Genomic DNA, 24,245 nt, shown 5'->3' on the forward strand with positions numbered 1-24,245 from the left:
TGCATTGCGTACAGAGTAGGGGATATTCAATGACCCAGTTGTATCTATTGTGCTGGGTGATGGATGCCAGTAGATGCCACCTGATGCATTTCAGTAACCCTGGAAAATCTAAGCTCACCTCTTTTTGGTGCTTTCCCATCCTACTTTTGCTGATTGATCTACATTTTCCTGATTTTTCTACATTTTCTAACACCCTAAATACTAAAATGTATTCCACATGAGTCAATGAAAGGATAATGTACTGTCCGTGCCATCAGCAGTTGAATATAAGTGATGATGGACTGATAGACTCCTTTGGCAGCTTAGGGTAAATCATTTCACCTTTGTGTGAAGTGTGTTCACCTGCAGTGTAGAGAAAATTAGGTTACCTGATCCATCACAGCACCACTTTTAGTGAGTGCTTAATCAGAGTTGCCAAGAAGACCTGTTCAGGCCACTGTTACTTTCTGAAATGGACTCATACAGTGTAACTAATTATTATTATCAAAATATTATTTTGAAAGAAGCTTTTCATAGGTTGGGGAGGAATCCATCAGGCAGGGAAAGTTTGCACAGAAACAGGGAACCCAAATCTGCAATGGACTTCACAGAATCAGTCTGGAAATCTGAATCTATTCCTTTATTCCACTTCCTTTTGTATTTCAGCACTGCTCCCTAGACATACTTTTAATGCCACAATCAGAAATGTATTGTCTGGATGAGCTGTATCTTAGCACTACACAATGCAAAGGCAGTAACTCCCAATGGAAATGTTGCCTACTGCTGGTGAGGAGGAATCCTTTCATTAAAAATAGCCACCCTGATGGTGGAAGAGAGAGATTTATGTATTTATGAGCTTTGGAGGAGCTCAAGACAGTTTCCATAATCCCCCACCTCTCCATCTTATCCTTGCAACAAGCCCATGAGATTGGTTGGGCTGAGAGTCTGTGACTGAGCCAAAATCACCCAGCTGGCTCCATGGCTGAGTGGGGACTAGAACCCAGATCATCTGAGTCCCAGTCCCATGCTCTTAACCACTACGCCACACTGGCTCTCTTATTATTTGCATCAGGACTACAGCACTGAGAAAGTTTTGTCTCCTTTTCAGTCAATATCAGATTTTACATGGGGACAGGGAGCATTAGGCCCTCTTTTGCCAGTTCTTCAACTCTAAAGCCATTCACTCTCCTCTCTCTGCACAGCCTTTCATATGGGATTGAAGACTTTGTGAGTTTTGATTACAGAGCTAGCACACCGCACCCCATGAAAGGATGGAAATTTTGGCTTTGCTTGCAAAGCAAAGCATGCCCTGTTTGAAGAAGCAGACGCACTTGTGAGTATAAGCATGTGTCCACCAAAAATGTTCCCAGATTCCAGGGCATTTGCTTGTGATCAAGTCATGCACCATTCCTAGTCTGGTTTTGTGCTATTGTCATAAGTTCCCCGGGGGATGTGAAAGACCTACTTTAGCATGTGCAAGAAAGCTGTGCTAATTGAGAAGTGTGGGCAGGTTTTACATTTGATATGGCTATTTGATTTGCAAATTTTCCCAGTTACACAAAGCAAGTAGCACTTTTAAACTCAGTCAGGAACTGGGGATCAGATGAGTGGCGAGATCAGATTTGGGGAACAGCATTGAGTCTGAATTTAATTAATTTGCCTGTCCCAAATCCTATGCAGCCTGTCCCTTGGTATTAACTGGCTGCTTCGGCACTGCTATGAATTTTGGCTCCCCCATTTTATGGCATTTTTAAAGCAGATGATTCTGTGACTGCCTTCCAACCAGCACTCAGGGCCATAGGAATCCTGCACAACATGCCAACGCTGATCTCCGCAAGAAAGCACAGCGTGTTGTGAAGGGAAGCAGTTTTACTCCTCTAATTCTTTCATTCCTTTTTTAAAAAATAAACAAAAAGCCCCCCAGACAAAAGTTCTTTCCTTATTAAAGCAGCTGCGGCAGCTCATCTCAGTCGGAAGGAAAACAATCAATCAGCAGTGGTCCACGTGGTGTCAGAGCTAATCTGCTTCCCTTTATCATTTCTAAGGAGATCCTTCGCAGCAATGCAATGTCCTTCACCATAGAATTCTCCTGACCTCCAGCTCACTAAGCTTTCACTAGTGTATAAACAAAGCAGACTTAACAGCAATCCAAATCGGAGGTCATGCCCGGTGTGGTGAAGCAAACCTGTTCAGTGATTTCCCCCCCTCGTAAGTTTAACCTTCATTCGGAAATGTAATTGCAGGTACTGTATCTCAGACAGACTTGCTGTTGCCTACAGAGTTTTGCTGTAGTTTGTGCAACGCTCAGCTTAGGGGGGGAAGATGCCTCCCGGCTCTTGTGATGGCCCCTTAGCTACTGGCTCAGAAAGCTACAGGGGCATTGTCTGGCCAATATGTGGAGTGGGGACTGGTCAGGTTGCTGGATGTCATTATTCTGGCTGTAAGTTGATAGGCAGAGCATTCTTACGTGCACTGAAAGAGTCAGTCTGAACCCAGCTGAAACTTGAAACCCGTTGTTATGTTCACTGCATTTTCTTGGGGAAAATATTAAGCCAAACAATGGACTTTCATAGGGAACATTTGCATTGTCGTGGGAGGTTTGGTGTCTGGGGTACAAAGCAGACCCCCAAAACAGCAGGTGCTTGTGGGGTTTATGTTGTATTGAGGTCAACCTTACCTTTCAAGGCTTTAAACATTTGAAGAGGTGACATATGGATGCCTATATATTGGATTTTAGAGTTTTAATTCATGTTTTATGTTGATTGTCTATGCTTTTTTGTGAGCCGCCCAGAGAGCTTTCTGGCCATAGGGCAGCATACAAATATAATGAATGAATGGATGATATAAATGGGTGTGAGTGTGGGAGGGAGGGTAGAATATCTCTTCTACCTAAACTACTAGGTTTTATCCAAAAGCAAAGCAGACTAATATTCTAGAAACACATTCTCCTACACTAAATTGCATCCTCCCTCCCCTGCTCTTTTGGTTCTTGTTCCTACGCTCCTATTCCGGCAAGCCCTCTGCTCCTCAGGGCACTGGAAGACAAAAATGACATTTCATTTTCAGGTTATATGACTTCACTTCCCTGCATGCACAGATGTATACAGAGAAGCACAATAGCCTCCGTTCAGGTGATGCTTTCATAGTTCTTAATTAGACAAATGCCTCCCCAAATTAAAAATGACACAGGGAAAATTGCATGTTGAAGCATTCTGGATGCACCTAATCATCAAAGGCAGTGGCAAGAATGCTTGCTTTCAATGCTTGGTGGTGGAAAGGAGAGGGAGGGAGAGCAGAAGCAGACTAACAATAATGTTTAGTGGCTTTGGCATATAAAATTTATTTCCATTAGTGGGAGATGGTATTCCCCAGGCCAGAGCCCTGAGTACGTGAACCATGTTAATCACCTGGTATGAACATTCAGAGTATACTCCGGAGACAGCAGCAAACTGAGGGTACAGCAAAGCAAGCAGACTGGCAGCTTGCTAACAACTGCTCTGTGCTTGACTTGTAACCCTTGGAGTGCATTAATGTGGTGGGTTTCATGAACCAAAGAGAGGAGCTAGGCATCCTTTACTTTGCTAATATGCTGGCAAAGCCTATGACTCAAGTGATGTGTCACTGCAGTGGTTAGATAATAAAGACCGTGATACAGGATGCCCCCACCCCTGTCCCCTCCCTTCACGGCAGCAAAGCACAGCACCGGGTGGATTCAATTCCCATGGAAGGCTCTCACTGTGGCCCTCAGAAAAATGGGTTTCTCAGTGACCTTTATTTGTTCGCTCGCACATTCCCACAGGGATTAACGACCAGCAGAAGCTGCTCCCAGGCGGCTTTGCTTTTCTCATGCAAGGACATGCTGAGCCCTTCACACAGCAGTGAAGCTGGCCGTCTTTTGTGTTCCCCCATCCCTCCAAAAGGCTGGAGATTTAACAAAGGCAGAACAGAAACATAAGGATATGGCTTAGCAACAAGGTGTTGCTGAGCTAATAGAAATGCATGCAATTATTTGCTGAACTGGATGACTGTCAGATTCGCCAAGGGAAAGCAGATAGAGAGCAGGGTTTCATAGGGAGTCAAACTGGCTTCAGAGCGCACCGTGCTCCCAGTTCATCCATTTGGAGTAAGGCAGTTTGATCCCAGAATGGGAAGACATTTTGAAGAGGGGCATAGGTCCAGAACCAAAGGAAATCCCAGCATTTGGGCCTCCCTTTCCATTCACATAAGTCATTGGTGGGTTGGATTTTAAGGCCTATGTAGTCAGGGATATCACCCTGCTGACAAAAGTTCATATACTTAAAGCTGTAGTTTTCCCAGTTGCAATGTATGGCTGTGAAAGTTGGACCAAAAGAAAGGCTGAGCACAGAAGAATTGAGGCCTTTGAATTGAGGTGCTAGGAAAGACTCTTCAGAGTCCTGTGGACCGCAAAGAGATCAAACCAGTCAATCTTAAAGGAAATCAACCCTGATTGCTCTTTAGAAGACCAGATACTGAAGATGAAACTCAAATACTTTAGCCACCTAATGAGAAGAAATGACTGACTGGAGAAGACCCTGATGCTGGGAATGATTGACGGCAAAAGGAGAAGGGGATGGCAGAGGATGAGGTGGCTGGATGGTGTCACTGGGGAGGTGGGTGTAGGCTTGGGTGGACTCTGAGGAATGGTGGAGGACAGGAGAGCCTTGAGGAATATTGCCATGGGATCATGATGGGTTGGGCATGACTTTGCGATGAAGCAACAAAAAGTCAGGGATAGAATCACCTCCCTTGCATCAATACACTCCATTATGAAAGTGTGAGGAATCCATTTTGGGGTAGGAATCTGTTGGCTTACCAGAGTCTGGCCCACTTTTTCACGGCCTTCAGTCTCACTTCCTGGGGAACACACCAAGCATTTGAGCAGCGCTTGCCAGGAATTGAGTCCCACACACCTGCTTTGCAAGCTGTATAATTCTTCCACGCAGGTGATCTGCAGCTTTTGCTTGTACTGCACATGGTGAGAAGGAAGGCTGCAGGTTGCTCAGCTGGTGTTCCACAAGTATTCGCAGACTTCCCCTTGGCTCGCTTGCTTTCTAAGCGGGGCTCAGCACCATAGGGCATCTATCACCTGAACTGTGGAATGCATTTCACAGAAGCCTGTCAAACTACATGCTGCTGCTCTTTGAACCCCCAGCCCAAGCCCAGCTTTTGGAGAATGCGGACGAATCATTCTGTGTGATTATTCTGCTGATGTCTTTCACTACTTGATTTTTATCTCTTTGCTTGCTGTGTTGTGATATAGTTTTTCTCTGTTTTACAGCAGGAATGGAAGAGGCGAAGCTCAAGTTCATCAAGGCTCTCCAAGTTCCACCTCAAAGTTTGGTTGGCCTAGTTCACTAACGCAAGCTTTTCTTCTTCTTGTTCAAATGGGAAAGGTGTGCAGCAAAATGCAAACTTCCCTTCTGCCATTGACTAAATTACAATATACCTTTAGGAAGAGGGAAAGGAAATGAAGCTACATTTTTCAAGTACACACTTCTTTCTAGCAAGTTCATTTTGTGAACTGTATCACAAGCTGAGGAATATGTGAAAAATGCATTCACAATCATGCACATACCTGCAAAGACATCAAGGTAAGGATTTTTTAAAAACCTAAGCAAAAGCCATGTGCATTCCTAGGACAGCAAAGTAATTCTAGAATCTGAATTTGGTTAATCCTATAGGAAGGCCCTTTAGGTGGCCAGAGATATTACACTTGCCCAGTCTGTTGTTAGGGTTGCTTGTGTCTGCTTCCTTAGGGAGCTGAATAGGAGGAACGCCACAGCTGGCAATGTGGGCAGCGGTGGGCCCATGCTGGTATTGATGCTGCACCTGCTTGCTGCTGCGGTTCTTCCCTGCTGCCCTACTGGGGGTGGGAACATCCCAGGGCCACGAGCTGTGGGACTTCAGTCCCACATTCTAGCTGCTAGTGGCATCACTGGTTCAATAGCTTTAGTGCAATTGCTTATTGCCTCATGTCAAAAGCCACCTCTGAGGATGATCTGGAGGAAGGTCAGGATGATAAATAAGGAGCACAGCCTTTCTTAGTCCACCTTCAGCCCAGGAAATTGGTAACAGCTCTTCCGGGTTCTGCCCTCCAGCAAACATGAGTATCGAGCTCAGTTCTAGCACATGAACTCCTCTGACTTCGGGGAAGTTAGTTTCACCTGATTTACTGCAGCTTCTAATGTAAAACAAGAGATTGAGATCTCGTGTCCATAATGAAAGAAATGTCTGAATCCAACAGAGCATTAAACTTCATTGGCAGGCAAAGTTATTAGAATTACTTCAGGAACTCAGGTAAGTTGCTGCAGCATCAAGAGTTAAATTTTTCATTTGTGAACCTTGTCAGACACCATGTTTAAACAACAACAAGAACTGTGGCTTACAAGTTTGGCTATATTTATACATTCCAGAGGAATTAAACCCATTAAGAAAGCTTACTTGCACTAGTTCTAAGTGTTCTACGCAGCTTCAATGCTTTATTTATGAACAGGGACATTATTAAAAATAAAAGATCTCCAATGGCACATAAAAGTAATGCTGTTATGAAATTAAATGTCAGGCAAATGGCATGGAAATGTAATATTCAGATAGTCATAAAACAGAAGTAGTTATCTTAGGAGTATTATATTATCAATGTACCACCCAAAACAACTATGTTTATCATATTAACACAAGCATAATTGTTACATCTGCCCCTGTTTGGAGTGCAATTCTTTTTATTTTGTCTTTTTAATAAGACTGCCTTTTTGAAGCAAACCTTTGAATTACTAATACAATAATTACTTAGTATTCAGGTAGTGTGGTAGAGCATTCATATACATTACTTCAGAAATTCTTAGCACAAAGTGTGAAGGGAGCCAGCCTTTCTCCATTGACATTCAAATATGGACATGGCGATTTCATAATGTCTGTTTATAGGCCTCCATCTTCCCTAATATGTCGAAGTCATCTTTAAAATAATCTTACCTAAGTGAGTGACAATCACTGCATCTTGGGAGCTGGTTATTTAGCAGATTGCTAAATAGGACTCTTCTATAGACTGAGTCCTAAATTTCTCAGTGTCTTTCTGTCAAGGTGTTGTGCACACCTTGGGCCACAGGAGAAAGGTGGCAGAACACACATGAACAGGCTGTAGCTTTGATGGAATTCAAACTGAGGCAGTGAAGAAGAAATTGTGGCAGCTCAGCAAGTTCAGGGATTTGATCAAGGTCAGGGAAGGTCTGGGGAACAGCAGGGAGAGTTGCTAGTCTGGGCTGATGGGGGTGATGACCAACTGGCCCCTGGGGATGGAGAGATAACACAGCAGGGGATGGAGTTGACAGTCGGGACTGTCAAGAGTCCCTGGGTAGCAATACCAGGACAGGAGGTGGTGTTGGGGACTGGGCAGGTTGTGCAGCAGGACCTGTGCACCCCCATCTGACACAGAGGTCCCTCCCCCTGAGGAGGTGATGCTCGTTGCTAGGAAAGAGCATGGGTGGGACATTCAGGTGGGAAATTCAGCTAACAGAGAAATAGGAAGAAGGCAGGAGAGCTAGGCTTCACAGCAGGTGGAAGGGGTATAAAGAAATGAGGGTCTGAAGGGTGCTAAAGACAGCTCAACACTTCACTCTGGTGAGCCCAGACACGTACAGTAATAAAGTCTTGCAAGAAGAAACTTGGGAGTAGTGTGTTTACTTGGGAGGCGAACTGTACCTCACGACACAAAGAAACATGCCCAGTTATAAAGACCTCCAGAATACTCACAGCTACAAAAGGGAGGGTTGTAGGGCTACTCATGACGCAAACCTTCCATCTGTGGCACCCTAACTCTTTTCATGCAGATTAAAAACAAAAAACAAAGCGGGCATGAGGGCAGAACTGTCTTTTGACTCAAAACATGAGAAATGAACATGGACCAGAAATACACTGCATTTCCCCAGCTAAAACTGGTTTTTGTGTCACAGTTTCATACTAAAAGGTGTACATTCTGTTCTAACACTCCACAGAAATTCATTTCACTGGTTTGGAAAGCTGGATTATATAATGAATGATGGAGATATGACCATGTGCAATGTGCCTCGTAACAGTCCAATGGGGAAAAGAGAGAAAAAGCACCATCACTGAGACTTGGAAGGACTTTCCACCCATCACTCACAAGCAGCTCTCATGCCAGCCTGAAGTTCGAAGTGGTGACTTCTTAGACCACTGCTACAGACTCAGTCATACTTAAAGCTTATTTTAATGTACCCACTATAATAAGACTAAGTTGGCATGTAGAAATACAAAAGGTATCATTTCTCAAGAGCTTTACAGGTTAAATCTATACACATGTTTAGTGATGCAAGTAATTATTTGCTTCCATTTCTTTTTAGTTCAGTAGTTGAAGAATGCCAAAAATGAATCCAAATATGTAGAAGAGCTCTTGGTTTATCACATCCTTGTTAAAGTCAACTTTCTAATTAAAAGGGAAGATGGATTTGATTCTTCCATAACCTTTGTCTCTCATAGTGGTGTTATCATCAAGAATAAACCCAGTCTTAAAATAAAAAACAAAAAGGGGAAAAGATATTAGACTCCTCTTCTTAGAGACTTTGGTAATAATTACAGATTATAGCTTGCTCAAGTAAATATAGGACATGTCTGTAGGCCCATACTCCATTTTTTCCTTAATATTGTTCCTTTATTAAAATTTAAAACAAAATAATTGCAAGAGATGGAATTATCTATTCCTAACCCACCATCTGGTGCATGAAATAAACACCTTAATTATTCAGGCTGTAATTTATTTGGAAAATCCACAATGCCATCGCTTTCAGCAGCACATATTAAAAGCCATTTCCCTTTAATATGACAGGCATTTCAGCCCCAAAAGTTGGCTCCAAAGCATCCATTATTTTTCCCAAGTGGATAGTCAAGCAAAAGCAACAACGCTCAAACCACTGTTTGAGGATTTAGGGCATGTTCACAGAAACCGCTCTTGTTCTCTCAGCTTGGATGTGGATTGAGAAGCGAGCCCCGAAATAGTTTGGTAGAAGATACAAGAAATTAAGGACAGGACCTGGAGACCCTCGTCCAGACCAAACCTAAAGCTAGCACTACATCTGACATGGGACTACTTCAGGCAATTATAAAGAGACAAAGACCGAATCATTTTCAGGGGAATATCCCAAACCTAATGTGTTTGCTGTGAGAAAATGAAGGCCAGATTAAAATCCAAAATGCACAGCATAACGCACATCTGAGATGAAGCTGTTTTTACTATGAATAAGTTCCTGCCTATTTTTTCTGTTTGTTTGCCTGTTTGTGTGCCTTTTTCTGTTTGTTTGCCTATACCAATTCCAAACCACAATCGAGCATTCTCACCTTGGCTTTCTTGGCTCCATTGTCACACATGTCTTGAGACGAGCACTGTTTATTCAAATCCTAATTAAAATGGGAGCCAGAATGCCATTGATACATGTGTTTCCATGATAAATCGACTCTGTGGGGAAATTTGATGTTAAAAAATTGTTGGGATGTATTTTTCTGGCAGACTTGGGTGTATACGTTGATTTTTAGCTTGGATCAATGAGTGGATGAGGCTGTGGATACACGGCAATACTTGCAATGGAAACATATGTTGGAATCTAGGTTTCATCTGGCTACATTCACAGCTTCAGAGTCTCATCTGTATTCAAAACATGTATTGAGGCTGATCAGATACATTGACCCACAATCTATGTTTACAAGTATGTATTGTTGGTGAATACATATGATATATACAGTCTTAAGCAGCAATGAAATAAGGATCTGAACTTTCCTATTTTACCTATCAATGGATTGCCCCCTGGGCATCTGCATATGAGTTATCAATCTTAGGTTATGCCTTATTCAGCAAAAAATCTTGTTCCATGTCTATTGGACACCACCAAATATCTTTAGTAAGTGTTTGTCAGCTTACTGCTAGAGGTGTAATACAGCTGATGCATCTTTTAAAATGCAGCTAACTATTCTTTAATCATATGCTCTGTAAGTGTCCAGCAGTTGCCTTATTTTGGGAAAAGGTTATCCTATGGATAAACTTAGCACGGTTCACTCTTTAATATTTACCATTAGAAGTCCACCTGCTTCCTGGAGGTTAACACATGATTGGCATGAATGGTTTCCCTCTGTTTTTGACAATTAAAAGCCTTTCCTTATAACACCATGAGGAGAAATGCTCACTTATAAGGCAATGCATTGAGGATCTAACAATGCTTTCAACATGCAACCGGGTGGTATATAGACTCATGAATGGCCATATATATGAATACGTGGTCTTCCTTTGCTGAAGTGTAACACACAGAGAAATGGAGAGAAAGAAAGAGAGATGCCTTTTTTCTGTTTTGACATGCATTAGCTGAAAATGATATATTTACAATCATGTGTCTGGGTGTGTGGTTCTTTTTCTCTCTCTTCCTCTTCACATATTTTTGTTTTGTTTGAAAATGCTTTCAAAAAGTAAGACTCTCTACCTTACTTGCCAGATTCTCCCAGCATCAATTTTGAACTTACTTGACCCGCCCGGCTCCAAGACCCAGATATACACACAAAGTTACATTCATTCTACTAATCTATCCTTGCTTTTCTGTCTTTGCTTCAAAGAAAGAGTGCTGGTGGTTTCTGTAAGGAATAAAAATGTTACTCAGATATTTTTTTAAATACTGTCCAAATAATTGTATTCTTGTACTGAAGTAAATCCACTACATTTCCTGGGCTTACCTCTTAGTAAGAAAGTAGAGGGTTGCTACCTGAATGATTAATCAGCAGACGCTTGACAATCAAAAGGTTGTGGGAATTAATTTTTGCTTTATGCAGGAGAAGCAATAATGAAATGAAATTCTATTTTTGAGAATAAATGTGTTTTAGCTGACATATATAGTTATATATGTGGCATATGATAAAAATGTAATGTTTATCTACCCTTCTTTATGTTTATTCCCCAGAAGTCATGGATTGATTATATAACTAAACAGTTTAGTACCATCTTTTGAGAGAAAGAATAATTAAATCCCCATAAAAATTTCATTCATCCATACACTAAATAATCAAGGAGGGATCATGAGAAGACCTGTTTGTTCATTCCATCTGCTCAGTAAAACATTTCACTTTTGCTCTTTAGCATTTCCTTCACATTTGTAAGATCCACCTTAAAAATGCTACAAATAATATTGCTAAAGCCCAGGATCAGATGGAATTACACCAAGTAATAGTGTATTTAAAAAGAAACCCTCCTAGAACATGAACAAATGGTTCAAAAGATAAGTAAACATGTATGTATATGCAAGTGGGAGGCCATATTTTGTATAACAGACAATTTTCGGTGGGGTGAGACTTGCCAACATACTGAAATGGCTGCACCATTTAGATTTAATCCATGCTTACACTCAAAATTACAAGATTATGTTACGGATCTAGGATCTGCATTTCATGGATTTCACTTATGGAAGGTGTCCACATCTAACTTTGAAGAAATGTGGGGAAGTCCAGCTCATTCAAACAAACAAAATCAATTGTAACTATATATTCTCCCAGCAATGTCCTCTGTGCTACAGCTCGTATGTTTGTCTTGGAGGTCCTGGGCTGCCAAAGGGTACTGGTTCTTTTGAAGAAGATTTGCAAGCAATGAGCAACCCAACTGAATGAAAACAAGCAAGCAGAAATCTTCTTAAGCCATAAGACATGAAATAAAAAGAATAACGCTTCAAAGTGCAAAGTAAAGAGCAGTTTTAAGAGAATTCAGCTTCCAAGTAACACAAGAGAAAGGGCAATACTTATGTCTCTACTGCTATTGGGAAACCCTCAGAGGAGTGAAAATAGAAGGTCCCCTGGAATGAGCTGGTACGTCGTGTCTTTAGGCTTCAGGCCAATGCCAAGGTTCAGTTGAACTCTGGCTTCCCTGGGACACATGCTATAAAGGTCTTATAAAATAACTCTTGTTTTGAACAGAATTATCAGGTTTGATTAGTTCTTCTCTCTCTCAAAGGTCAACTGTTACACCTTGCCAAGCTCAACACAGATAACGGGTTCCTAACCTAGTTGTTAGCTTTGATGTTTGCAAAAGTTTTCAAGGTCTTATTTCCAAGAATTGCATCTGCAACTATAATATTTCTATTATTTCTGTTTCTACTTATTCCTGTTCCTTTGCACATCCTTATAGAATACCCCTAACCATTTAAGGACACAAGCCCAAAAGAAGATGCAGCTGTGGAAGGAGATACGTCAGTGCACTGCCCAGCTCCTTAAGAGTACCAATCTTCTTCACATTTCCCTACAGACATTTCTCCTTATGACAGCTCTCATTTTCCTGCCCCATAATTTAGAATACCTGCCTGTGTGAACTAAGACCAATCACATAATGATCCTGCCAATGAATAACATTTTCATAGGAAAATTGGAAGTTGCCCAGTACTGAAACAAGCCATTGGTCCATCCAGTCCAGCTTTGTCTGCACAGACTGACATCAATCAGCTTTTTAGGGCCTTTTTTAGTCCTACCTGGAGATGCTGAGGTTTGCAGCTGAAATTGTCTGTATTAAAAGCATGTGCTCTGTCACTGAGCTTATGGCCCCCTGCCCACCCTTCAGGTTTCATGGGCAAGGAAATTTATGCTGCAATAGTCCCGCATTGTACAATGATTCCTAAAGGGGAGGGGACGGGAAGATAAGCAGTTTTCATGAAGATACGGATTCTGTTTGTCACCTCAAGAATACTGGAATCAGGGGAAGCTGATCTTTCAGATGCCTCCCCGTCAGTCTGCAGGGAGGCTATTCTCTCAGAGGCTACGGGGTCAGGCTGTAGAGAGGTTCCTTGCTCAGCAGTCTCAGAGTCAGGCTGCAGAGGGGCCGTCTGGGCACCAGGCCTCAAATATAAGTCCCCTTGTTCCAATGCCTGACTCTCACTGCTAGCTCCTGCCTCTTCCTCGCAAGTAGACGTCTCTGTCAAGCTATCAGGCATGACACCCAGTTACTTTCACTCTGGAATTTGTCTGTGCTGTTTAGGTAATTTTTTTCTGATAACAGGACTATAATGTTACACATTTGATGGGTCCTATTTTATCCATAAGTGTATGTTCCCTGAGCAAAATATATATTTTAGAAGGGCAGATTATACATTTGTTGGGTAAATTCAAGTTCTAGTAATATCAGTGGGGGAGAAATACTCTCCCCACATTTTCCATAATTTCATAAATTCATTGCCTCCTGTCTGAACTTGGTTCTATGGGGCACATTTAAAGAGCTACTAGCAGTCAGTCTTAAACATAGAATGATCATCCCTTGGTTATGTAGACCAAATTAGGGATCTGTCATTGTCACTCTCTCACACATTTAAAAAAGTCAGCTTTTTCATCTTGTTTATGAAGATATTTGTGCATTGGTTGCATTGAAATTTTCAATTGTCAGAGGAAATTTTCACTTTTCTACACTGGCCGAATTAAATCGGCTTTCCTAACATGGACACTGTGATTTTGCACCTGCCTTCCATGTAGCTGTTAAAGAAGAGGCATCTTTAACAGAAGAGAAAAGAAGGATTGGCAATCCTAATTCCGCAGCACAACACGCAGGAATTCAAACCAAGATTTGCAAGCGCACAGCATGGAAAGCTTTCTGCTTGCCCTGCCCCACAATGAAGCAAAGCAAACCCAGACCTCAAATTCTTTCCATCCCATTTATGGGGGAATGTGAATTTTTGAAAGCTCTTGCCAATAAACAAGCCAAATGACACATTTACCAGTCTCTACTTCAACCTGCATACATCAGTGGTTTACCAAATGTTTTCTGGGATGGCAGAGTTCTTAGTGCTTTTCCAGAAGATTAGCAATAAGAGATAGGTTTCCAGACTAGACTTTACCCTGCAGTTCATAGTCAGGGAAGCATTGGGTCTGTTTCAGTGTGTTCTCTTCATTGGCACCTGAACTGGATATGCACCCTGGTACAGGGGTAGGCAACACGGAACACCCATGCCCCCCCCCCCCTATTCCTGGATGCTTTTTTTGGCACCCACTGAAGAACCCCACTCTCCAGCTTGCTTGCTTGTGTGCTTGCTTGCTTTCTTCCAAGTTAGCACATTTTCTTACCAGTGACTGGGATTGCTTCGGATAGACTTGAAAAGCAAACGGAAGATTAAAGGGAACAGCAGACTGAGTTGGCTGCTGGGCAGGTTGGAGGGAAGAAAAAAGAGGTTGTCTTCTGTGCAACAGGATTCTGCTAGTACAGAAAATTGGGTGTTCAATGGAGCTGTTTAGTGTGTTGGGGCTCAGATCCCATATCTGTCTTGTATGCATTCTTGGGAAAATAAATGTCTTTTTGACTAGCTATGCCTCCCAGTTTGTGGTGGTGCTCAGGACTCTTTCTCAAATTGCCAAGCAAGCACACAAACCCCAGATTGTTGCTACCATTGCCCTGGAACACATCCCAAAGACTCCGATACACACAGGGAGTCCGCTGCATTATTGCAGGGGTTCCTCAGCAAGCAGGTCCATGTGGACAGCGTTTCCTGGTAGGAAATAACCCGAAAATCACTAGTATACATCAAACTCAACCTGTATCTTGCATAAAGAGCTTTGAATTTATCTTTCAATTATAGATCCACCATGGAAGGGCCCTGGCACTAAGCTGTGTAGATAAACCTTTTCTAGCACGCTTATTCCAATGAGATGGCTCCTTAAGGTCCTGATGGGTGGATGATTTATTTGAAGGAGAGTGAGAAAGATGAAACAACGCAGGTTGTTAGTGTGTCATCATGCTTATTGGAGGCAGCAGAGGATCAGAACAAACACAAACTACAGCACTGAAGCCATCAAAGCCGGAAGCGGGGATTGCAGTTTTGGACGAATTCAATAGCACTTGTAGTTGTTTCTTTCTGAACACTAAAGAGGAACATAATGAAAGGTCACTTGGATGTGGAAGCATCAAAAATCCCAAGTGCTTTTCTAAAGCTGATCTTAGGCATTTGTAACTTGAAATGCTAAATAAATTGTGAATGTTTATCAGAGGAATCCTCATAATGAGCCCATATTCAGATAAATATTTGTCACTTGCAGATGCCGTACAAATCAAGATCTTAATCAATCTGACAACGGCTCATACGCTGGCAGAGTGTACGCTACTCTAAGACAAGCTGAGTTTAAAAACTGAACATCATGTTAATGAAGCTTTAATTTTCCTTTTTATTGAGCCTCCCCTGAGCCTTGTTGAAAGACAGAAGTCAGAGTATCTCATTAGCTGTGACATCAACTCTATCAGGGACTGGATTGTTCCATGCCTAATAAACCAGATAGCCAAATCTATAGATGCAGGCTGAAAGATCTGAGCTGAATCCCATGTGTGTATTAACACACAGTGACCACAACATTATCCAACAGTGTCAAGTACTAGTGATTTAACTTATTGGGCATTCCATCCAAGACAGAGAAACCGCTTCACCAATTTACATTCAAGTCACCATGTCTAGAAGCAAGGACCAGTTCATTGTTACTTATTTAGAATATTTATATGCTGCCCTTCAGTTTAGGAAAATAACAATAGGCATGTCTATGCCTGTATAAGATTTAGGGTGACAACTTTCTCTCAAGCAAGACCAGTTAGAAGGCCAAAATATTTAACTATGGGATAATATGAAGAGGACAGGAAAGACAGGGAAGGACCTGGATGGAGCAAGTGTTTACTGTTTGCTTGTTTTAAAGAATGACAAACTTCTCAAACACTGATGATGGCGATCGTGATGGAGATGGAGGGGATGGAGAGAAGAGAAGTACAGATGGTGGCAGGCCACCTTCCAACGGCGATGCCCATAATGCTCCACATTCAGGGGATCATGGGCCTCCTATGGAGAACAAGAAGAGCACAGAGGGGAAGTCCCCATAAACACCTCTGTTTAAAGGTGCCCTCTGTGTGAAGCAGTTCCGGCCCAAGTCTGGTATAAAGAACCCCAAAATGATACAGCAGAATCTCTGAGGTTGCACTTTGACAGCCTCTGGATCACAAGCTGGGCAGCACGAAAGTCACCAAGTCAGTCTTCTCTGCAATGGCAAAATGAGATGCAGTTCTATTTCTGGTATAGGTATTAATTCCAAATTTGCACCTACACATAGACATGTTCGTATGTGGACATTGTGACAATCTGTATCTGCATGGATGCTCTTTTTGGGTAATGGTTATCCTATTCTGTGCTGATGTGTAAGAGGCCACCTTGCTTGGACCACACTGCCTCTTCTCTGCCACTAAGCGGTAGCCTTCAGTGAGGACAGACGGCATCTATCCCCACCCAGTTACCTTGCCCTGGTGCCAGCCAAGGTAAGTGCTGCGTCCACCCTCATGTGCCACCACTAGTACCATTTTGCTTTGGGCCACAGTGCACGTGGGAAGGGAACCTAGGTCTGATGCTGGTCTCCAGCCTCTTCAGGGGCTTGTGCCACCTTGTTGTCTGTGAGGATGCAGAAGGACAAGTGGGAGCTGAGTATATCTTAGCCGGATCCATCCAGTAACACATTATTTTAGCAAATGCAATGTTTAACGAATGCTCCCAGGGCATTCTCACTGAGATGCCAATCACTCCATGGGAAAGTAAGATGGCAAAGACCAGCAAGAGGATGGAGTGGATTATGCACAGAGCCCTATAACCATTTTGTTCTCATTGGTGGATTTTACTATACATTGGGTAAATGCTGCAAACAAAACCCAGCTGTGTTTAATGTGGCCCACAGAGCATTCCTGTAGCATGATGGTATTACTTTTAATGAACATCAGCCATTAGAACTGAACATGAAACAGCAAGATTGGAAATGACTGAAGAAGGTCATCCTAGCATACCATCAGGTAGTAATCACAAAGCTAAGGGTAGAACTCATGCTATTATAGGTGTAGTAGCCAGTGAGAGCTTCTCTTTCTTTGACTTGGTATAACAGGTACAAATGAGAACCTCTAAAGTGTTAGATATTCATCATCCAATTCCAGGGATGTATAAGAAATTAATTTCCGTTTCTTTTTGATCAGGAGTTACACTTTCCAGACTGAACCTGGGCTTGGATGCAATCCACAATTTAAGTCTGCTCATTTCCAAACCTGCAAAGTGGTTTGTGGGCTCAAAAAATGGCATTTCACAGAATGAATATAGGTCAAAACTTTGCATGAGAAAAGTACATTTCAAAAAGGCACACAACTGATCCAGCCACTTAGAAAATTACATAAGAACATTGACATGGATTTTCACATGGAAAGGAAAACAAAAGACAGCTTGCAACCTGATGCAGACTTGGGTCAGAGGCAGTCTCAGGAGGAACTTGGAGAATTTCAGAGTGCTCAGGTTTCGCTGATTCACAGAACCCTGCCCCCAATCATTTGCATCTGGGCTACCGAAGGGCATGCATCAGGACATCATTAAAATGGTCAGCAAAACTTGCCCAAGGACTGAATTTTATATTCTTGACCCTAAACCAAGGCACACAAACCCACTGCACCCTCTGAGATGCATCTGATCGCTCCATTTGTTATCTTATAGAGAAGCAAGCATGGCTTTTTATTCTCTGCCATTTTCAGTTAAATAAAGTCAGGTACACAGGCACAGTACTATGTACAGTTCTGGTTCCTGCACCCAGAACAACTAAGCCAGTCAGAGAAGACCTGGCAGAGGTGTGCAGAACTATGGATGGTGTGGAGAAAGTAGATAGGAAAACTTATTTCTCTGAGGTAAGATAGATAAAAGTATTTCACACAGCACACAGCTATGCAATTCACCTCCACAAGAGGTATTGGCATCAACCAATTGGGAAGGTTTAATAAGAGAATTGCATTCCTGAAGAATAAAGCTTTATTCCTTATGGAGGAATCATGCTACTAGTCCTCATGGCTCTGTGCTACCTCCAACCACACCAGTTGCTGTAAACATGGGCAGGAGGGTGCTGTTGCTCTCCTACCACGCTTGCAGGTTTCCCATTGGGGCAGCTGGTGGAAACAATGCTGGACTGGATGGACCTTTGGTCCGATCTGGCAGGGCCATTTTGTCCTTAGCTACAAGCTGATGGAGAGTGGCAGGAAGCTGCAGGGCATGAGGTTTTGGGCTAGACCAACAAAAACCATGACCTTTTATAAGGCATCTGAAGAAGGAGACAGAGAATAATGAAATAAGGTAACCCCTGGAGCTCTCTCTCCTTGTCTGGTTTAACTTGGTTTACACAAAGCCATCCAAAAGCAGGCCTTAAAATTTTTCGGAAGACCTGAGACTTGCCTTCTGGCAGTCCTCCAACATGAGGCTCCACGACAAATATATGGCACTTCCTCAGAAGCAGCAGTAGAGGCACAGTTCATAAAGATTATCGTCAGGAACAGTCTCTCAATAATGTAAAAAAGTCCATCCATTACATGCACAGGAGATAAGTGGATTTGCATTTGATGGCTCACTCCATTCCAAAGGTCTGCATGCACATTAGTCCCCGTAAAAATGAATGCCGGTGATCCAGAAGTTTAGGCAGATAGACAGAAATACCCCCTTGAGACTACAGTTGGTCCAACTCATTGGTGGTATAATTCCATTTAATTTTGCAAGATGTTCCCGGAAAGGAAACAGAGGCAATGCACTTGGCCACATCCCCGGCATGAATTGTGACCGTCATGCTATTTATTAAAAGTATCTCTGGAGAATACCATCCCCCCCACCTGGTGCCAAAGAAGCACACGAATTAAGGCATGCAGGCAAGCATAATGTTTCTACAGGAGGATTAGTTTTACAGTCTATATGTTAAAGTGAATAAATTGCCCGTTCATTAGCAGAAATAGACCATATGCTGTAAGAGACATTGGATTCGCTTCACTGACAAATGAGTCCAATACTGTATGATTAGGAGCCTTCAGCCGTTCAAACGGCTTTAAAGTCAGGTCCAGTGGATATGAAATGAACTTTTAATGATGCCTTCACCATCTGGGAGACACTCTGTAAGCGGCAGGCAGGCCCGTTACAATAAAAATATTCATTTTAACAAATTCCAGGTACCTCCCATGATCTTAAAACTTCTCACAATAGATATTTTACGAAGCTGCCTAAAACAGTGGTGAGCAAAAAGTATGGGCATCTGTTTTAACTGTCATCCATTTTACTCAAGCCTTCAGTAAAAACATTTTGACAGGTATTCAGTATAAGGGTTTTGGTCTGGTATGCCAGTAAAAGTGAGAGGGGGCTTTTTTCCTACTTTGTGTTATTTTATCCTATTATTATTACACTCCTAGAGCTATACAGGGTTCTGCAATTATGGGCAAATTATATTCTGTCAGAATACCACCTGCTCTATCGTATCCCTCCAAATTAACCCTCAGCAAGTAAAATGTGGCTTTTTGGTCCATACTGGAACTGGAAAATCAACCTGGATGTGAGGGCACTGTGTTTGAAAACAAAAGATAGTCACAATAAGTTAATTTTCATGGCATATCTAGTGATGGTTGATATATATATATCTGATTCAGTGTTTATCCATTTAAAATTGACAAAGCAAGCATGGGAAAATTCAATAGTACCAGCCCAGTTCCCTGAATGAAAACTACTTTTCCCAACAGCTCTAGCATAGGTAAGAGTGCCAGAGAAATGTCTCATGGAAGAAGGAAGGAAAGCGGAAGAAAGAAACAGCGTGATTTTGCCTGTTATTACCATAGCTGGCTACCCTTGAAGACGGTCCGGATACTTCAATTGGTTCAAAATAGAGTTGCCAGGCTGCTGACGGGGACTGGGTGTTATGTTGACATGACTCCAGTCCTCCGTCAGCTTCACTGGCTTCCCACTGAAGTCCGGGCCCAATTCAAGGTGTTGGTGATGACCTATAAAGCCCTAAACGGCTTGGGTCCTGGTTACCTGAAGGAGCACTTACGTTCATACATGCCCACCCGCCCCTTGAGATCAGCGGGAGAGCCCCTTCTCCAGGAACCCTCCGTGAAGGAAATTAGGAGGGTGAGTACTCGGAGGAGGGCTTTCTCTGCGGTGGCGCCCAATCTATGGGATGTGCTCCCCAGAGAGGTCCGCCTGGCACCGTCGTTATTTGTTTTTCAGTGCCAGGCCAAGACCTTTTTATTCAAATGTCAATTTAATTGTTAATATTATTTATTCATTTTATTCTTTGGCCAGGGCAACTTAATTTATACTGTTAATTTATATTATTTTAAGGATGTTTATTTATGGATGTAAGCCGCCCCGAGGCTTCGGTGAATGGGATGGCATAGAAGTCTCCTAAATAAATAAAAATAAATAAAATAGCTAAGTAAATGACTGTGGTGGAAACGTGAATCTTTTCTGGATCATACTTTGATCAGAGAACTACGGGAGATGTCTTAGAATATGGACATGCTTCATGAATGCTAACCAACCAGCTCATTATGGACACAGAGCAGTGCCGTTGATTTGGAGAAGGCGATTCCCACAGTGGTGATGCTATACCCATCAGCATAAATGCTATTATTTCCTGAATGTGAGCTCATGACTAAAGACTGTGGCAGACCCAGGTTGTTACAGAATGTTCACTGAACAGGAAGCTGGAGCCCGTGAACAGTGTGCTCAATTAACTGCCGCAAGCACCAGGGAAGATCTTGGTGGTGCGGAGCAATGGCCGACCGAGGCATGCCAGCAACTGCCCTTCCTCGTTTCATGCTCCGCGACGGTATTCTGGGAGATACCCTCTCCTGCATCATGGGACATATCCACTGATACAGTCATCCTCAATGAATCTCTCAAATCCTGTATGGAGCACCTCCCATCCTAGTGCCCTCCATGTGTGCTTGACTACAACTTCCAGCACTCCAGCGGAGAAGACGAATAGCCAAGCTCAGTGCAAATGATGGGGATCGTAGATCAACACATCCAGAAGGTCCCAGGTAGGAGGAATGGTGAGATCAACTTTGATAGGACCTTGGGTAGTGGGGGTTCTCTAAGGTATCTGCTTTTTAGGTCACTGAAGATCTTGGGATGATAAACAAAAGTTTTAGAAGTGATGTTCAAATTATTATCATTTCCATAGGTGCATTCATCTCTTCTGTAGATGTTCTTTGGCTTAGAAAGGGCTCTATATGAAGGGCAGTGCTGTGAAGTGTCAGCAGATCAGGGGTTGGAGTGCATGCACGATACCCATGGGAGCATCTCATAAAAATAATCCCCCACATAGTTGCCACTCAAGAGACAGAAATGATCATCCTCTGGGAGTGAGTTGGAGGTTGCTAAACCAGCTTTAAGAATGAAAATTGCTCAGGTGCTTAAATTAATTACATTCTGGAAAGAAAAGAAAAACTAATTCTTTGCCGATCTGGTTAACAGCATAGTAACTCAGCCTGCTTAGTTCCGTCATATATAAAAAATGTTGGGCTCTTTGTTATATGGAGGTTGTTTTTCTTCTTTAGTAGATGAGAAAATTCTGTTGTTTTCATTCTATAGATAAAGGAGCCTCACTCATTCTTTCATCTGTATGAGGCACTTACATGGGGATGTGAAAGCAATACATACACATTTTAGGCATATTTGATAGAAATGCCTCATCTTATTTTTGGGGAAAGTTTATCAATGTAGTATCAATAATTACATGTTCTTTCTATATCAAGTGACTCTCTGGCATTGATAGATCCTATACAGTTGGTAAACATATCACAATGGTGGGACAATCAGCAAAGGACAACCTTGTTGAAGTTCTCAGAGTTCCACCTCAAGCATTGGTCTGCCTTGCACTGGCCCTTCTCCCAGTTGTGATTTTTGCTTTTTTTTTTTCCTCTGGATGCATACTTTTGAAAATGTGTACTGAAATGTGTAGTTTCAATTCATCAACTAAAACACAAAAAGGCATGTTAAAAGTTGCATGTATTTTACAAATATGCATTGACAGCTGAAGAACCAGCTTTGCCCATAAAATGTTCCCACGCTCACATGCTCTTAGTGTTGTAAGCCGCCCCGAGGCTTCGGCAAATGGGGCGGCATAAAAATGTTTTAATAAATAAATAAAAATGCTGTGGCCCCAGTGGGGCAATTTCTGGTCTCAAACAATCACATGCAATCCTAGTGACTCCCTAGAATATGTGTCAGATAGTTTCAATATAGTATTTTTGGTAATTTTCTTTCACATCAATAAGAGCTGAGCATGCTAAATCTTGGAAGAATGTGCATTGTCTTTCAAACCTGTGATGCAACAGACAGCCAGTGTGGTGCAGTGGGTAGGAGCACAAGTCTAGGATTCAGGGGATCTGGGTTCGAGTCCCTGCTCAGCCATGGACCCAACTGTGTGCCCTGGGGCCAGACACAGACTCTCAGCCCAACCTATGCCATGGGGTGGTTGTTGCGGGGATAAGAGTGAGAACAGAAGGGAGAGAATGCCACTTGAAAAAGGTAAAATATAAACCTAATAAAGAAATAAAAATGGAATTGGATGGACCTTGATTCCCTCTCATTTAATTTTACAATGAGTACCCCTATTTTTATCTCCGAAACTGGACCTCTTTCAGAAAACTAGTAAGGTCAAATAATACATGAAGGACTGTAAGGATGGATGTTCATTTCTGAGCTAAATGTGTTCTACCCTGGGCATTTCTTTTTCAATTGTTCTAAGGAGGTGAGTTATTCATGTGCCACTGATTTACCACATGCCGCTAACCTTCGTTTCGAGCATGTGTACTGCTTTTTCATTCCATAAAAGATACATTCATTAGCCTGGTTCCCAGAATTGGTTTTAATTAAAAGAGAACAACTTAACCTAAGGCACCTGTGCAAACTACAAGCCACACCAAACAACGAACCGGAAAGCTTGCCAAGATGAAATGCAAAGTAAAACCTTGCCTCTTGTGCTTAGCCTGCCTTCTGTGAAGCAGAGTTCAGAGTGGGAAGTGTGGCTGTCATAAACGTGATGCGCTGCTTGGAGGGAATGTTTCCACCAACAAGAACATATGTGCGTGTTTGCCTGCTCGTTTCCCTGGCCACTAGATACTAGAATGATCAGCTGCCCGGGGTTGTATTAATGAGATCCTTTATTTATTTGTTAATTCGTTTATTTATTTATGATCATGCACTGACTGGTTTTATTGCATTTTATCATAGTTTACTTTTTGAAATACAATGGGTTTTATTTGTTTGTTTGTTCAAGTGAAAAGCAGCATAAAATTGTTCCCTCTTAGGGTACTGGTGCCTCTGTGGCTCTTCTCTTGTCTCTGGCTGCCCATGTCCCAGCTGCAGACCCTGACAGTGAGTACTAGCATTAGGTCCTGGTGGTTCTGTGCCATGTACAGTAGCTCCAACTTCTTTCTATAAGCTGCATCTACGATGAGTCTGTACAGCAGACTTCACCACTGCAGGCCACTGCAAGTGATATCAGGCATGTTCCCTCTCACAAAATCCTGTGTATACGGAATAGCAGCCTGCTCACCAGGAAAAAAAAATGCTTCTAGCCTCCCCATTGTGTTGCTTTTCTGCATATAAGCATCATAAATGGCAAACTGCATTCTCTCCATAAATTTATTTTTCCCTCCAACAACCTGAGCAGGTGCCATCCATTCTACTGCCTTGGGACTCTTCTTCCACACTCCATTGAGTGTGCAGAGGTGGATTGCTCTAACCTATGCAAAGGTTTTCCTGTTGCCCCCTGAGGTTTCTGTTCTCCCCAAACAAATGTATCTAACGTGTGCTTTTCAAATAGGAAATAAATTTTCTCATCACTTAAATCGCTCAAATCACATTTTTGCCATAGCGGAAAGTTACAAAAACATCTAGCTCAAGAGAAGTATCAGGCTATTATGTTATTTTATTTTTATTTCAGAAAATCTGCAAAGTTTATAGCACAATTCCACACAACCAAAAAATCGCAGTAAAAGGTTGAAAGGTATTATTGTAAAAGGTCACATTATCTTAACGAAGTGCCATTTTTGACAACTTGGCAGCAATATTGGATAGAATATTTGATTTAGCAGAAAACAAGACTACCACATCCATGCCCTCTGCACTCTAAACAAAGACATTAGTAATTTCCTTAAAAGGTCAGACACAAATGTATTATTTAAAACCAGGCATTTGCCAGTGGTGAATTTATGAATATGGCATGCCACTAGGGCTGGTATTGTTTTTCACTTTCAAAAAGAACAGTTATTTTATTTTCCAGTGGCAGAAAGATTCTAAAAGCTTCCATCTTTAGCTCCAGGAATAATTCAGTCCTTTGCAAACTAACCAAACTATATTTTGCTATTAAAAATCCATGGAACAGAAGTAATATATTTCAAAAAGTCTTAGATGACAATTGAAAATGTA

This window comes from Varanus komodoensis, unplaced genomic scaffold (assembly GCF_004798865.1).
Source record: "Varanus komodoensis strain SLA01 unplaced genomic scaffold, ASM479886v1 scaffold28, whole genome shotgun sequence".
Classification (NCBI taxonomy): Eukaryota; Metazoa; Chordata; class Lepidosauria; order Squamata; family Varanidae; genus Varanus; species Varanus komodoensis.